This window comes from Canis aureus, chromosome 25 (genome assembly GCF_053574225.1).
Source record: "Canis aureus isolate CA01 chromosome 25, VMU_Caureus_v.1.0, whole genome shotgun sequence".
NCBI lineage: Eukaryota > Metazoa > Chordata > Mammalia > Carnivora > Canidae > Canis > Canis aureus.
The window spans coordinates 19,357,272-19,373,151 of record NC_135635.1 but is presented as its reverse complement, the minus strand read 5'-3'; the positions used below and the strand labels follow the sequence as shown (position 1 = coordinate 19,373,151).

Below are 15,880 nucleotides of genomic sequence, written 5' to 3'. Positions count from 1 at the left end.
TGTGCGACTTTGAGGAATTTAATTAAGCTCCCTGAGACAAGTCTAGGAAAGCCTCCTTATAAGGAGGATTCTGTTGCAAATGGGCCGAATTTGTGAAATAATCCCAAATCAGGTTTCTGCTTATCAGAGCGTCCTCTGCCCCATTTTCCTTTCTCCACTCCATCCATCCAGCTTGCCATGTGCAAAGCAAGTGCTCCTTCTTGCAGGTCGGGATCATCTGTTTTATGCATAGAGTGCAGGACTCTCCTACAGATGCTGAGACCTCCGTTGTTTCCGTTGTTTTTTTTTTTTGTTGTTGTTGTTTTTCCTGGACAGCACCTGTTTGCCCTTCTAATGAAGGTGATTGTTCAGAATGTGTATCTGACAAGATTTCTTTTTTTTTTTTTTAATTTTTTAATTTATTTATTTATGATAGTCACACAGAGAGAGAGAGAGAGAGGCAGAGACATAGGCAGAGGGAGAAGCAGGCTCCATGCACCGGAAGCCCCACGTGGGATTCGATCCCGGGTCTCCAGGATCGCGCCCTGGGCCAAAGGCAGGCGCTAAACCGCTGCGCCACCCAGGGATCCCTGACAAGATCTCTTGAATGGATATTCTACTTACCCAGTCCTGTGGGGCATAGCTCAGATGTCCCCCCTCCTCCCTGCACTGCTGCTGCTGAGTAGTCCTGACCCTGCAGGGATCAGCCCTCCAGGCCTATTCTTTCCTTCTGTCTTCCAAGGCCCTAAGGACTAGCAGGAACTTCACCTAAGTAACACGTCACCCTTTACCTAGCCCGGATAAGGGTGTGGCAAATGTTAACTGAGGCAACAATGCTTGAAGTTGTCTGATTTATTACTCTTTGCAGAGTTCTTTATATAGTCATTTGCGTGGGGCACTCTAGGGAGCAGAAGTCATTTAAAACACGGCCCTTTCAAGAAGGAACTTAGAATTTATTTTAGGAGGTCAAGCATACAACTGAAATGTGTGTGGCAATAGTAAAGATAGGCTTCTGGATTCCATAGCTATTGGGGGAAAGGTTCCAAAAGCTGGCCTACATGAAATTTCTACCAGCTTCCTAGGAGTGAATATTTCCTTTCAACAGCATTAAAACTTCTTTATGTGTTTATGGCCAGGGGAGATTTAGGTCCACCCTAGGAGAAGGTCTGGTTCCCAGGAGATAAGCTGAGTTTATGATTGTGAGGAAGGGAGTGAATATAGCTACACTTCCTGGCACCAGAGGAAGAAGGGTGAGGAAAAAAGATATTCTTTTAATAATGTCAGTGGGGTCATACAAATTGCCCATGGTGAATGCTCTTAAGTTGAGAATGTAAGTGGTCATTTATTAATATTTGTAACTCATTAAAACTTGTAACTTATTAAAATACACATTTTTCCTTGGTAATTGGTGGGTGGCTAATGTGGTTATGCTCTTTGGTGGAGAAGGTCACTGAATAGTTTCACATTTCTGACTCCTGAGACTGACCCCAGAAATCTATCCTAAGGGGCTGGGAAAGGTATTTCAGGAGCTCCCCAAGCTGACTAAAATATGAAGGGCCACGATGTAGGAGAGACAGACTATTGGTACCACAATGAGTACAAAAGGAGGTCAATGAGCATCATGGTAGTTAGGCAGGATTCATCAAAGGATCGAGGCCTTGGAGCATGGTCCATTGTGCTTTGCAATGAAGGGTACTTAGTATAAAATTAAGTCAAAACAGAAGAAAATTGGACAGGAAAAATAAGTTGCATGAACTCCCACATCACAGGGTCTAGGTTCCCTCATTATCTTAACCAAGCCCACTTTTGTATCAGATTCCCAGGTCCTGCTCCCTTCCAGCCTGGGAACTCTCTCTCCCACCCTCTCCCTTGCCTCTCCCTTCCACAGGAGACGCCTTGGTCACACAGTAAGAATGAGAAAGAAGTGAGGAGAAGGGATGATGTCATCCTATGTGTGAAAGTGTGTATGATGGCTGAAGGACTTTCTAGAATGTATTTTCCATGGCGGTTTCCTTTCACCTTAATGGTGAAAGAGAGTCAACAAGTACCAATCTCATATACGGGCTGCCCTTAGTCAGATGGCCATGGCGTGTTCAATCAGCTCGAGCTGAGCAGTTGATGTTGACCAGGGCTACAATCAAGGTGAAAGAATGAAGCACTCCTCTTGGGTGCATAATTTAGAGGGATGCCAAAAAAAGTCAATGATCAACAGAAATAACATTTTAATATTTAATACAATATTTAAAACACAGAATTGATGCAAAAACCCACAGGGAATGTTGGAGAAGAGAACAAGCAGAGCAACTTGAAAGAGGCCTGATCCTCGTTACAGAAGTCGTGACTCACCTCATCAGGATGGCTGAGGCTAAAAAGCAAAATCTGGATGCAGCAATTAGGGAGCCGCTGCTCTGAGCTGTGGCAACAGAGCAGTGGGTGTTCCATGCAAAGGGAGGACAGGGCGAGGATGGCAGATAAGAAAGCGGGGCTTCTAACCACTGTGGCCTTAACCACGACCTTTAGAAAGAAGGGAAAGAAGACAAACCTTCTCTGGGAACCCCAGCCACTTCTCAACTTCATTTTATTCCTGATGTTCATGCCACAACACAGTAATTACTTAGCCATTTCCATGACTGTGTTGATCATACTATTAAATATACTACGGGATGTTATGATATAGCTCCAATTGTTGTCTCATTTATATGGTGGACACAGTAGAAGAAAGTGGTTAGGACGTTAGACTCCCTTTTAAGTTGTGGCCGTTGCTTTCGTAGCTGCATGTTTGGCCAACCAGTTAACCATCTCTTTATTCTGCAGTTTCCTGATCTGACACAGGAGAGAAGACTACCATGTGGCGTGGTTGTGGATAATCATGGCATGAATATATAAAAACTGCTTCAGAAGTGTGTGAATGCCAGCACTTGATGCTACCACTTCTTCCTACTTTGCTGGTGAGCAGCCCATGAAGGGAAAACTGTCTTCTATTATTTGGTAATAGCCTCCCCTCCTGCCTCAAGTCACCAGCCCCGTGGAAGGCTTTTGATGGCTACTGGGAAAAATGGGCATGGACAAAGAGAAAGAAATACTGCCAGGAGGAATATATGAGGATAACAGGTGGTGGAAGAGGTGCGAAATCAAAAACTAATGGTTTAAAGAGAAAATGGGGTTTGTTTTTAGAGTGAAAAAAGAGATTTGGTATGAAAATACTGTATCACCGTGGCATTTGAATTAAAACTAAAAAGATGGGACAAGTGAGCATGAAGCAGCCCTTCCAGCTCCTGCTTACATTGTTCACACTGTGCTCTGATCATCCAGGCCATCAACAGAGTGAGTGCAGGGGAGAGCGTTTTGTAAACCCTAATGCCAGAAACACATATATTATCACTATTGAATGTAACTAGACGATCTGTGAGTCTGAACAGGAGTTGCAAGTAAGCTTGAGTGATTTTCCTGTGGACCTAGGTTTAGATCTGAAGGTTTTTCACCTCCTACCCTATTTGAGGGGACACACCTTGTGTCCCAGGGTGGCTACCCAGGTGGACCAGCACATTCATACCCTAGCTTCTGTTTTCTAGGTTTGGATCTGGGTTTGATGGATGAAAACAAAGCCATTTCAAGATAAGGTAGTTTGATAGGACCTGATCTGGGGATTCATACTGGGCTGGGTGGGCACTACCTAGATGCTTAGGAGTGAGGTTTGTCTTGGAGTGAGCCTTCTAGAATCCATATTTAGAGGAGGTTCTTGCTTAGCATCACCAGCTGAAGAAGAAACCAGGGTCTTAAAAAAGGGAGTTTATCTCCAACTTTTTCACAGGATCAAGACTGATCAGAGGTTCATGCCTACGTATTAGCTATTGTTTGAACATCACTAAATTCCTAATCTAATGAGATAGTTCCTCTTACTCCCTCTTAAATTTAATTGCATTACACAAGAATAGATTTTGATTGGGGCTGTTAAAAGATGCTCCAGGCAAATGGGCAATCCCAAGAGACAGATCTTGTCTCCTTGTGAGCTGTATACCAATTGGGTGATACTGCACAGATAGTATGAGGAAGCCTGGGCTGCGGGCTTCTTGAGCTTAGCACAAAGTATGGGTTTTTTTCTTTTTTCTACCATAAAGTTATGGTGAAGGTTCTGTCTTAGGTCCTCAGTGTGGGCAACGGAGTGAATACTACTGCAGAGGAAAATGGAATAGAAGTGCCAATTGCTGCTTTTTTGTTTTTCTTGTTACTCTAGTGGGCTATTTTGATCAGCTTCTGTGTTTGTTTATTTTTTAAGAGGGAGAAAATAACCTTTCTTCTCAAAATTTAGCCTTTGAAGAAAGGCTCATTGGGAAAGTTAATATTTTTCTTCCCTTCTCTCCAGAGTCCTTCTGACCCACCTACCATCACAATCAGCGACACACACCTCGAAGTTAGTTCTATAAAGATAAGTTTTTAAGGAAGAACATTTTCATTCACCTTGAGAGGAATAAAAATTTATCTATAAATCTGAGCTGAGGCAGAAGTTTCTGCTCAATATCAAGTTATAATATTCTTTGGAAGGTAAAAGAGTTGCACATGATTTTTGCACGATATGAAATACAAGCAATAATAAGACACATTTTATAATCAAATTGTGCCACATAAATATTTTGAGATATTTAATGCTTAAGTAAGTCATTTTGCAATTGTTTCAGCTTTGATGTTTCAGGCACACTATATGACCTCTGAGATTTCACTAGTTTAACTACTTTTCTCTGCCTAACAAAGGTAACCAAATGTCAATGGGAAAATGTCACTGCGTCAGGTAATAAATACATCAGTGAAGACACAATTTAGTTTTCTCAAATATTAGGAGTGATATACTTTATAAATCATTAAAATACTAAAAAATATGATTCCTACTGTAGTTAAAGTTGCAGACCCAGTGACAGTACATGTGACTGTTAATTTTATATGTCAACTTGATTGGGCCATGAGATACACAGGTATTCAGGCAAACATTGATCTGAGTGTTTCTATGGGTGTTTCTGGATGAGACTAACATTTAAATCGATAGACTGAGTAAAGAGATTGCCCTCAGAATATGGATGGGCTTCATCTAATCAGTTGAAGATCTGAGTGGAACAAAAGATCTAACCTCCTGCAGATAAAAGGAAATTCTTCTGCAGTGAACTGGGATATTATAACCCCTCCTGGTTCTATAGCAGCTTCTGTCCTGCAGACTCAAATTTGGACATCGGCTCTACAGATTTGGACATCTTAGCCTCAGTAATCTCATAAACCAATTTTTTTATAATGAATCTCTTTCTATGATAATCTATTGGTTCTGTTTCTCTGGAGAGCCCTGACTAATGCAACACACCATGGTTGACATTTTTCTATTTCTTGACTTCTTGGAGTATCGTATCTAGAGTATAAGTATTAGTGATCAGGATTTTAGATAGAGATTCATATCATATGTACAGATGTATCTTCATGGGTTTTTTCTCTTTTTTTATGCTTAGCATTACATCATGTGTGTGCTTTTTCTTTATCATACAGTTATCAGAAAACATTTTAAATATTTTGTAATATTTCATAATAGAAATATGCCATCCTCTTTTATTTGACTTGAGATTATTTTTAGTTTTTACTAGCATACCCATAAAGGTTTGATGAACATGTTTGAATGCAAAATTTGGCCTCATTTCTGATTATTTTTTTGTGATAGATTCCTAGGAAGGGAATTATTAGGTCCCATCTAGATTCTAATTGACAGTGCCTAGAAGTTTCTGGGTCACCTGAGCAATATACCAAGTTCTAGTAACGGGAGGATGATTAGTTACGATACAGTGAAGTGGCTTAAACAAAGATACTTACCTGCCCTTCCCCACCATCAGAATCTGCTAGGAGTAGAGTCCAGCTATCAGTATTTCAAAGACCTTTGCAGGGGGTTTTAATGGTCAAACATGGCTGAGAACCCCTTGAGAGCCTCATACCTGTTCTTGAAGACTAAGCAATATGCATACTTCTCTTTTTTCCTCAGTTATAGACAGCTACAATTGTTTCAGGGATTCAGCTCCAAAATGGATTCAGTGTTATCATTAATGCTAAGCTCCCTTCTCTGTCCTCCCGAACTCCAAACTTCATTTCAACCTTCACTTTTCCTATAACCATGATCTTGACACTATTTTGAAGCTCTTCCAGCTGCTCTTGCTGATGTTCATCCAATGTCAAGGCAGTGAACAACATCCCACTGTGAACTCCCTTGGGGCCAGATTCGCAGATGCCTTGCTGCCCTGTTTAGAGGTTGATTCTGTCTGTCTTGAGAAAGGCTCTGAGTCAAGACTTCCTTCTTTCAGAATTGACTTGCCTTCCTTCCCCTTTCCCATGCCTTGCCCATAATTTCCTTTTCTGAGGTCATGGAACCATATAAGACCATTTCAGGCCTCCTGTTAGGATACACCATACTTAAGAACCTTAATCCTTCTCCTTATCATTCTTTTTTAAAAGATTTTTTTTTATTTATTTGAGAAAGAGAGAATGAGAGAGACAGCACAAGTGGGGTGGAGGGGCAGAGGGAGAGGGAGAAGCAGGCTCCTTGTTTAGCAGGGAGCCCCAATGTGAGGCTCAATCCCAGGACCCTGGTGTCATGATAGCAGCTAAAGGCAGATGCTTAACAAATTGGGCACCCCCATTCTTTTTTTTAATAATAAATTTATTTTTTATTGGTGTTCAATTTGCCAACATACAGAATAACACCCAGTGCTTGTCCCGTCAAGTGCCCCCTCAGTTCCCGTCACCCATTCACCCCTACCCCCTGCCCTCCTCCCCTTCCACCACCCCTAGTTCGTTTCCCAGAGTTAGCAGTCTTTACGTTCTGTCTCTCTTTCTGATATTTCCTACCCATTTATTCTCCCTTCCCTTCTATTCTCTTTCACTATTATTTATATTCCCCAAATGAATGAGAACATATAATGTTTGTCCTTCTCCGATTGACTTACTTCACTCAGCATAATACCCTCCAGTTCCATCCACGTTGAAGCAAATGGTGGGTATTTGTCGTTTCTAATGGCTGAGTAATATTCCATTGTATACATAAACCACATTTTCTTTATCCATTCATCTTTTGATGGACACCGAGGCTCCTTCCACAGTTTGGCTATTGTGGACATTGCTGCTAGAAACATCGGGGTGCAGGTGTCCCGGCGTTTCATTGCATCTGTATCTTTGGGGTAAATCCCCAACAGTGCAATTGCTGGGTCTTAGGGCAGGTCTATTTTTAACTCTTTGAGGAACCTCCACACAGTTTTCCAGAGTGGCTGCAACAGTTCACATTCCCACCAACAGTGCAAGAGGGTTCCCTTTTCTCCGCATCCTCTCTAACATTTGTGGTTTCCTGCCTTGTTAATTTTCCCCATTGTCACTGGTGTGAGGTGGTATCTCATTGTGGTTTTGATTTGTATTTCCCTGATGGCAAGTGAGGCAGAGCATTTTCTCATGTGCATGTTGGCCTTGTCTATGTTTTCCTCTGTGAGATTTCTGTTCATGTCTTTTGCCCATTTCATGATTGGATTGTTTGTTTCTTTGGTGTTGAGTTTAAGAAGTTCTTTATAGATCTTGGAAACTAGCCCTTTATCTGATAGGTCATTTGCAAATATCTCCTCCCATTCTGTAGGTTGTCTTTGAGTTTTGTTGACTGTATCCTTTGCTGTGCAAAAGCTTCTTATCTTGATGAAGTCCCAATAGTTCACTTTGCTTTTGTTTCTTTTGCCTTCGTGGATGTATCTTGCAAGAAGTTACTGTGACCAAGTTCAAAAAGGGTGTTGCCTGTGTTCTTCTCTAGGATTTTGATGGAATCTTTTCTCACATTTAGATCTTTCATCCATTTTGAGTTTACCTTTGTGTATGGTGCAAGAGAGTGGTCTAGTTTCATTCTTCTGCATGTGGATGTCCAATTTTCCCAGCACCATTTATTGAAGAGACCCTAACCCATTCTTATTAAAACACTGACAGTCAGGATCTTTTTAGCCTGAATGAGGATTGTGTCTTTTGCTAATCCACAATACAGTTATCTATGATAATAATAGTCTTTCTTTTCAGGAGTATTAGCATTTCAAGGAAAGGTTATTAGAGAAACAGATCCTAAATATAAACAAACAGATCTTCACAGATGATATTTCACAAATTGTATGGTTGTCTGGTAGGGATTTAGGGGAGATTTTTGATAAGGGCGGCCCATAAAATGTCATCAAAGAAATAAAAGTCTTATGCATTTAGTGAATGAGAGAGTCTGCAATTATGATAATAATAGTTCATACCTGTAAGAACCTCTTAACATTTGAAAGGCCATGTTTTTATGTAGTATGTAATTTAAAATTCAACAACCCACCACACCGATGCAAGATGTTAGTAATAGTTGAAACTGAGAGCAGAGGGAAAGGGAGTATATAGGAACTCAGTACTCTTTGTTCAATGTTTCTGTAAACCTAGATCTGCTCTCAAATTAAAGTCTACTCCTGAAAAAAAAGTTCAACAGCAATATGAGGTAGGATTTATTCATTTGCATTTTACAATTGAAGAATGAGAGGTGTGAAGCTGAGTTAAAGGTAAACCCAGATCTGTGACTCAAAGGCAGAGCTCATGACCCTCACCTGTACTGCCTCATTTCCTCTCCCGTGGAAGAAACCCACGCACACTTATTTACATTTTTCCTTCACATTCACATTCAAGGACCTTGGATAAATTTGTCCGTGAGTTAGGAAAAAAACCCCAAACAAATCGACCAATCAATAAACAAAAGGAATGTTCAGCAAAGAGTCAGTATGTGAACCTGCAGAGGACTTGTACAGAGAACCCAAATCTCCTTATGTTTAATCTTTCCTTTCAATGACAAGAGTGCGACCATGTTTTAGAGTCTCTCATCACTCTGAGTTAGTTCTAAGCAACCAAAATCAAGTGCCTCCACCTTTGGTAGAGAGATTTCCTTATGCCAAGAATAAAGAAAACTATTCTTCGCAGAACCCAAGGGTGTAATCAACGAAGACGCCAGCATCTCTGTTGAAAGATCCACCATTTGTGTTTGTGATGGCAGAGGAGGCACAGAAAGCTTCTGAGAGCCTGTGATACTTTTAGCAGGCATCTGGCATTTGCGGCAAGACCATTTACCCAGAAAACTGCCTACTCTTTCAGCTTGGTAACCATGGACTCTAGCCAGAAGTGATTTTGGCTCCTACTCATCCTTTCTAAATTCCTCTAAAGAGTGAGGGAGAGAGAGGAGGAGTGATTTTTTCCTTTTTGGTAAATTAAATTAAAATAAACAAAAATATCTACTTATGCAGGTTGAAAATCCTTGGATAAGTACAAAGCTCTGATTGTATGGGTAGAAAGCTAGCTATTTGATCAATGTAAACACACACATACAGACACAAAACTTTTCTTACTTTTTAAAATGGGTTGAGACCTCATGGTTCTGAAGCCAGGGCACACAGATTTTAGCTTACCTTTTTTGGTCTGGCACCTTCCTTCTGCTGGCAATAAGTTTGGCTTGTACAGTGAGATTTTGAAGAGAGGTCTGAGTTTGATTAATTGTGCCTTTATGAATAACATCCTCAGAGGATTCCAGGCCATGTTCAGATTCTTGACTGCAGCAGCCATGGAGCATTGGTATATGGTTAAGCTGTTCCTCGCAACAGAAGATTCTGACAAATCAGAACTCTTCCAACCTATAGCAGTCATTGCCTTTTTTTCCTGTAAGATATTCCTAACATTTTCATTTTCCTCACTCTTCAGCTGATTTGTCAGTTTACTGAGAGGCATCAAATCCATTTGGATATGCAGTTCACTCCCTTCTGGGAGGTGGCTACTCATAGATTTGGGATGTTCTGAAGAGTGAAGAGACGTCTAATTAGAGAGTTAAGACAAACAGAAGAGAAGGGGGGTGGGGGCATCCGATATCCATAGCTGAGGTATTTCCTACTAGTTCAGTCTTAGAGTCTTCCTTTGGTGAGAGTTACTATCTGTGGACTATTCATATTATGGAGAATCAGCTGCAGTAACATTCCTGGGCCACACTCACAGCGAATCCAGCTACTAGATGGAAGAACTTTCTTGGTTGGTCTGTCTGCCAGTTGGTAAATGCAATTGAGTGGAAGATGAAATGGCAACTAATGTTTTTTCCTCCACAACAGAGACCACCAAAGGGGGGGAAAAGCCATTAATCCTTCCTGTGTTAATTGAGAACACTGAATGCCATTATGAAACCATTTCCTTTGGAGTCACGCTACTCATTTGAATCCCAGTTCAAGTTTGTTGAAATTGTAATGGTAGTAGGCGTTATCATGTCACAAGGTACCATGTTACAACATGAATGCTTTTCATTCTACATGGTTCATAAAGCAAAATAAATTTTGAATAACCAATAGTGTGAGTTAGAACTGGTATATGAGTACATATTTTCAGGAGAAGAAAATGTTCTAATGACAATATACTGCAATGGTAATTCAGGAAGTTTTCTCTTCACCTTCCTTTTCAAGATGCAAGCTATTCATATTATATTCTGATTTGCTACCTCTTTTCTTCAGAAGAGGCAAAAAGCTCAGTACTATCACACATCATATGTATGTGTGTTTTGGAGGGGAAAAAGACTTGCCTTATTGGTTTTTAATCAGAAATTTCTCTAAAAGAATTATTTCTAAAAGAATAGTCATCATTGTGGAGTTTACTGTACGGGAGGAATCCAGAATAACTAAGCAACTGTCAAGTAGAGGAGTTTATTTGCAATTCCCACTCAATCTTCTTTCTTTTAGAAAATTCTCCCCTCCTACCCTAGCTGCCAAAGATAACATACTAACTTCTGCACGTACAATGCCTCAAATTGGGATTTTTGGACACTACCACTGCTCTGAACCTTTCTTACTGTCTATCTTCCCCTCTACCTCCTCTCAAACTGTATCATTAATTCCTTCAGAAACAGTGACCAAAAAGAAATAAACAATTTCATTCGGTACCAGGTATCTCATAGGAATAAAGATCTTCAGACTTATATATGAGACTTATATTTTAGCTCAGAATTTCATATTTAAACTATCAATCAAAGGGAAGGGCATAAGGAAAGTTGTTTTCAGAAAAGCAAGGCAAAGACCCAAAAGATAGCTTCTACAGACCATTTCTTCGAAAGATTCTTGGACACATAGGCCTATTAAAATGGTTCTGCAACCAATTCTCAATTCTGGTGGTGGTGGGGAGGGGCTAGGGGGTGGTTTCCCATGCCACCAAACAATTCTGGGATACCACCTGAGTGTCCTGCAATCCAACTTAATTCTGGGACTATCTTCTAGGAGATGGCATCAGATTCCATAGGTTAGAGGTCAGTCCCACAATACTGTTCTCTTTCTCCCTCCATTTCAGGTGCCTCTTTCAAGCCCAGGTTTTCCATGTACCTCTGACCAATAGACTGTAAACTGTAAACCAGAGGTTCCCATGACTCCCTTCTTGAGTTTCATTAATTTGCTAGGGCAGCTCACAGAACTCAGGAAATCCATTTGCTTACTAGATTACCAGTTCATTACAAAGGATATTAAAGGTTAAGAATCAAGAGTCAAATGAATAGACAGGTAGAGTGAAGTCTTAAACAAAGGAGTGTCTGTTCTAGTGAAGTTGAGTCCCAACATGATGGCACATAGAACCCTTCTATTTCCCCAACCTGGAAGTTCTCCAGACATCTTCCTTTGGGTTTTTGTGAAGTCTTCCTTACACTGGCCATTGGTGATTGACTCAGCCCCCAGCCCCTCTCCCTTCCCCGGAAAACAGGAGGTCAAAGCTTCCAATCCTCTATTTATAGTTAATTCTCTTGTCAACCAGCCCCCACCCTTAGCTGTGGTCCAGAAATCACCTCATTAACATAAACCCAGTAGAAATTGTGGTAGAAAGGGGTTTGTTATGAATAACAAGACACACATTTCTCTTTTATGATTCTGAAGGGATTTCAGGAACTCAGGACAAAAGACCAAATATTATAACAAAATATGCTCCCGTTGCTCTTATTGTTTAGGAAACTCCATGCATTTTGGGAGATCTATGTCAGAAATGAGGATGAATGATGAACAAAGACCAAATATATACATACACGTATTATATGTGTGTCTGTATCTTAGTATATCATATCACACCAATAAAACAAGGTTGTAAATCAAGAAAAGCAAGATGTGGTTTCTAGGAATCATTGGATTACAAGCAGGAAAAAAGTGGCATTTTATCCCATATTCATTGATTTGTAGCTGCCTTAGAAAATTCAGATTGGAACAGAAGGATAGAGCCCTCTCTCCATGGCTGGGGAAAATTTGAGGTTCTGTTAGTGGCAAAAGACAGATTACAAAAACAAAGAGAATTCATTCCAGGTTTATTGCAGGATCATTTCTATTTGAGTGGCATAGGGATATTGATGTTTAAGTATGATGTATATAAGCCATAGAGCAAAGAAATGTAAATATAGCTCACTATGCTTTCAGAGTTGAATAATTTTTACATGGGCACGATGTAAAGGTTGTGAATTGGTTTTTGACTTCGAGAATCAACTTATAAACAAAGCACAGAAGACAGCCATAGAGAATGGAAAAGAAATATATTTTTTAAAGATTTTATGTATTTATTCTTGAGAGACAGAGAGAGAGAGAGAGAGGCAGAGACACAGGCAGAGGGAGAAGCAGACTCCATGCAGGGAGCCCGATGAGGGACTCGATCCCAGGTCTCCAGGATCAGACCCTGGGCCAAAGGCAAGCACTAAACCACTGAGCCCCCCGGGCTGCCCCAAAAAGAAATATTTTTATTTTAGAAGAAGGAAGCAAGTATTAGAGTACTAGTGTCTTCCTTTCACAAAATGGGAAGCTGGGCACTCTCCCTGCTTAAAAAATGCAGTGAACCCTTAAACACAGGGCTTAAAGTTGCATGTAACCAGTGGAGATGTGCAGGCAGTAGTGTTACTGTATTTAGATTAGCTAGTGTGTCAGTCAGGATTCTTAATTGTAAGCAACAGAACCATCTCTGGCTGACTCAGGAAGAAAAGGAAAGCCTTTTTTGGAGGACAGGAGAAACTGGGGCTTGGTGGCCAGAAGCACTTTAAAAAATGCTCGCAGTAGAAGTGGTCTAACAGCAGAAGTCCTTGGCTAGCTGAGCACAAAGCAGGGCAGTTTGTACTTTAAACACAGCTGGCATGTGCAGCTATTTATACTATTGCTGTCACTGCACCCAGGAACTGAATTTTAGCCCCAAAGTGCTTCTGGGTCTTCATACCACTATCTGAGGACCTTCGCTGTCTGGGCTTTCAGAACACATGTTTTCTGGTGCGTCCTGGCCCCTATTAGGTGCCTGGCGGGGATGGGTGGGGCAGGTGAAGTCATCCCCACGTTATTTGGCTGGTGGGTCCCAGGGATGGAAGGGACTGCCTGTGCTTCTGCTTTCCAGTTTGGACCCTGGAGCGGTGGCATTAGCTCACTAGTCTATCACCAGGGAACACTTGGTTCTTCTGTCACCCATGGTGGGGGTGAGCCACAGCCTGGGAGGGGAAGGTGCAGACGCTCATTGGGGCCAGAATTATGTAACCTCTTTTATCACCACCAGGGCGTGTCTCCTCAAGCTGGCAAGGAAGACAAGAAATAGCTTTCAAGTGTTTCATTTTAAAATCTCAAGTAAATACATTTATTTCTTTTCACTTTGTGAAGCTTTTGAGCTTTATTAATTTTTTTTAACCTGCGAGCATAACATTTTAACCCATCAGCATCAGAAGTCAAGAAAGATAGGCAAGTCATTCAAACTTTCTAGAACTCAAGTTCCCTAACTTGTGAAATAGATACACTCTTCTCTCAGCCTCTTTTCATTGAACATTCTATGACTGTATGACTGAACTCAGCAAATCCAGTTGTATTCCTGTGTATTATTTGCATTTTTTCTCTCATTATTAGAGACATTGTTAACAGTTTCAAGTTTTAGACAAAAGTAAAAATGTTATCTTTACCATTAAGCCCCTCCCAACCATAGAAAGAATCTCTTGATTAGTATCCACCTATCGGGTCAGGGAGAAGGATATAAGGAAAATTTGTTGTGTTTTGGTAGCTTCAAAACAAGTCTCCACATCATCCATCCACGATAGCCAAAAAGTGAAATGACCTAAATATCCATTAACTGAGTGAATGAATGAAATGTGGTATATCTGTCCAATGTAATATTACTGGGCAATGAAGAGAAATGAAGTACTAATATATGCTATAATAAAGACAAATCTTCAAAACATTCTAAATGAAGTAAGTCAGGCACAGCCGATCACATTCTGTGTGATTCCATTTATATGAAATATCCAGAATTCACAAATCCATAGAGATAGGAAGTAATTAGGATTGCCTAGGACTGGGAGTGGAGAGGGTTGAGGTGAATGGGTGTAATTGCCAATATGTATAGGAGGTTTCTAGAGGTGAGAATTATTCTGAAACATTTGTGGTTGCATAAAAAACCATTGAGTTATAAAATTTAAATAGGTAAATTTATGCTATGTAAATTCTGTCTCAGTAAAGCTATTATTTAAAAACAAAACACATCTAGTCCCTCCATAAAGGTTTGGCTACAGGAGGAAAGGGTTGGTATTGGGCATCTATCTGTGTGGTGAGACCTCAGGATTGGCCTCCTAAGGTATGTTTGCATGAGCTTGCAACACATGTGTATTTAAGAAACTTTGACCAAGAGTTGTAAACTTTAAGGCTCAAGTTCATCAAAGAGTGTCAATTCTCACCAAGGAATTGCCTATAGAGGTTCTGTCCTAGCCCCATGCAAGAGGCAGTTGGGAAATAGATCGGTAGCTATAGCCATCCTCTGGGTGCAGCCTCTGAGGCTGACCCTACTGGCACAGCTGGGCTTCACCCCATGAGCTGTGTCCTCTCCCACAACAGTGCCTCTGCTACCATATTCTTGAGAGATCATGTGTATTTCCAAACCTTCTCATTAAGCTCAGCAGCACATGCCATCCTGCCTTTGAAGAAAGCCTGCAGCAAAGAAAAAGTAGCCTCATCATTGTGACTCTCACTTGGTCCCCATTCCATATTTCAACATGACTCATTAGTGTTGGTTTTTGCAGGGCAACTAGTGCCTCAGGACTTTGAAGGGCCAGCACAATGGATGAGAGCTGGAGGTCTTCATAGACTGTGGACCTCCCTGGATGGATGACGACTTGAAAGGGATTAGAATAGGCTTCTCTTTGTTTTTCCCAGTGAAATGGGGGACATTGAATACTGTATCCTGAGGGCCACTTGGGGCATTTTGTTTGGTCTACAAAGTGAGTAGAAGTCTACAGTTAGGACTTCTCTTATTCAGTCCTTTATCCACTTAACATTAGTGTAATATCTACACACTCTGCTACATTCCAAGGGGGCCAGAGGGGGGAAAAGCTTCACACAGTGAATCTGCCTGGGAGTTGTTTAGGGTCTGCTAGGAAGTTAGGCATGAACCTAGAATCTGGTGCACTTTGGTTTGGAGCATGTGATAACTATTTAGATAAGGTAGTTCTTAAAGCTATTATCCAAATGATGAAATTAATCCATAGAGGCAAAGAGCTTTTATAAAATGTTATTGACAGGATGTGAGTCCCCCAAAACATTAGTATTTTTATTAATAAAAAGTCACAGAGGATTTTAATGTGCAGCCAGAGTTGAGAACCACTGCTCTCAACAATTCATTAAAAAGTTTATTAGGGGATCCCTGGGTGGCTCAGTGGTTTAGCGCCTGCTTTCCGCCCTGGGTGTGATCCTGGAGACCCGGGATCGAGTCCCACATCGAGCTCCCTGAATAGAGCCTGCTTCTCTCTCTGTCTTTCTCTCTGTGTCTCTCATGAATAAATAAATAAAATCTTAAAAAATATATATCCTTTAAGAACCCCTCCACCCCATAAGGATAAGAG

At 40.8% G+C, this 15,880-nt stretch overlaps 1 long non-coding RNA gene across 4 annotated transcripts in view; it reads left to right on the top strand.

Annotated features, from left to right (window-relative positions):
- The window catches only part of LOC144297041 (uncharacterized), a 99,257-nt gene that overhangs the window by 75,544 nt on the left and 7,833 nt on the right, over positions 1–15,880 (top strand). For 3 of the 4 annotated variants that reach the window (XR_013364079.1, XR_013364078.1, XR_013364081.1), the window contains one exon: positions 2,794–2,927. This is a non-coding gene — a long non-coding RNA (uncharacterized LOC144297041). Of the gene's footprint in view, positions 1–2,793; positions 2,928–8,961; positions 9,185–15,880 lie in introns of those variants that run through there. The other variant, XR_013364083.1, reaches the window with a different exon arrangement.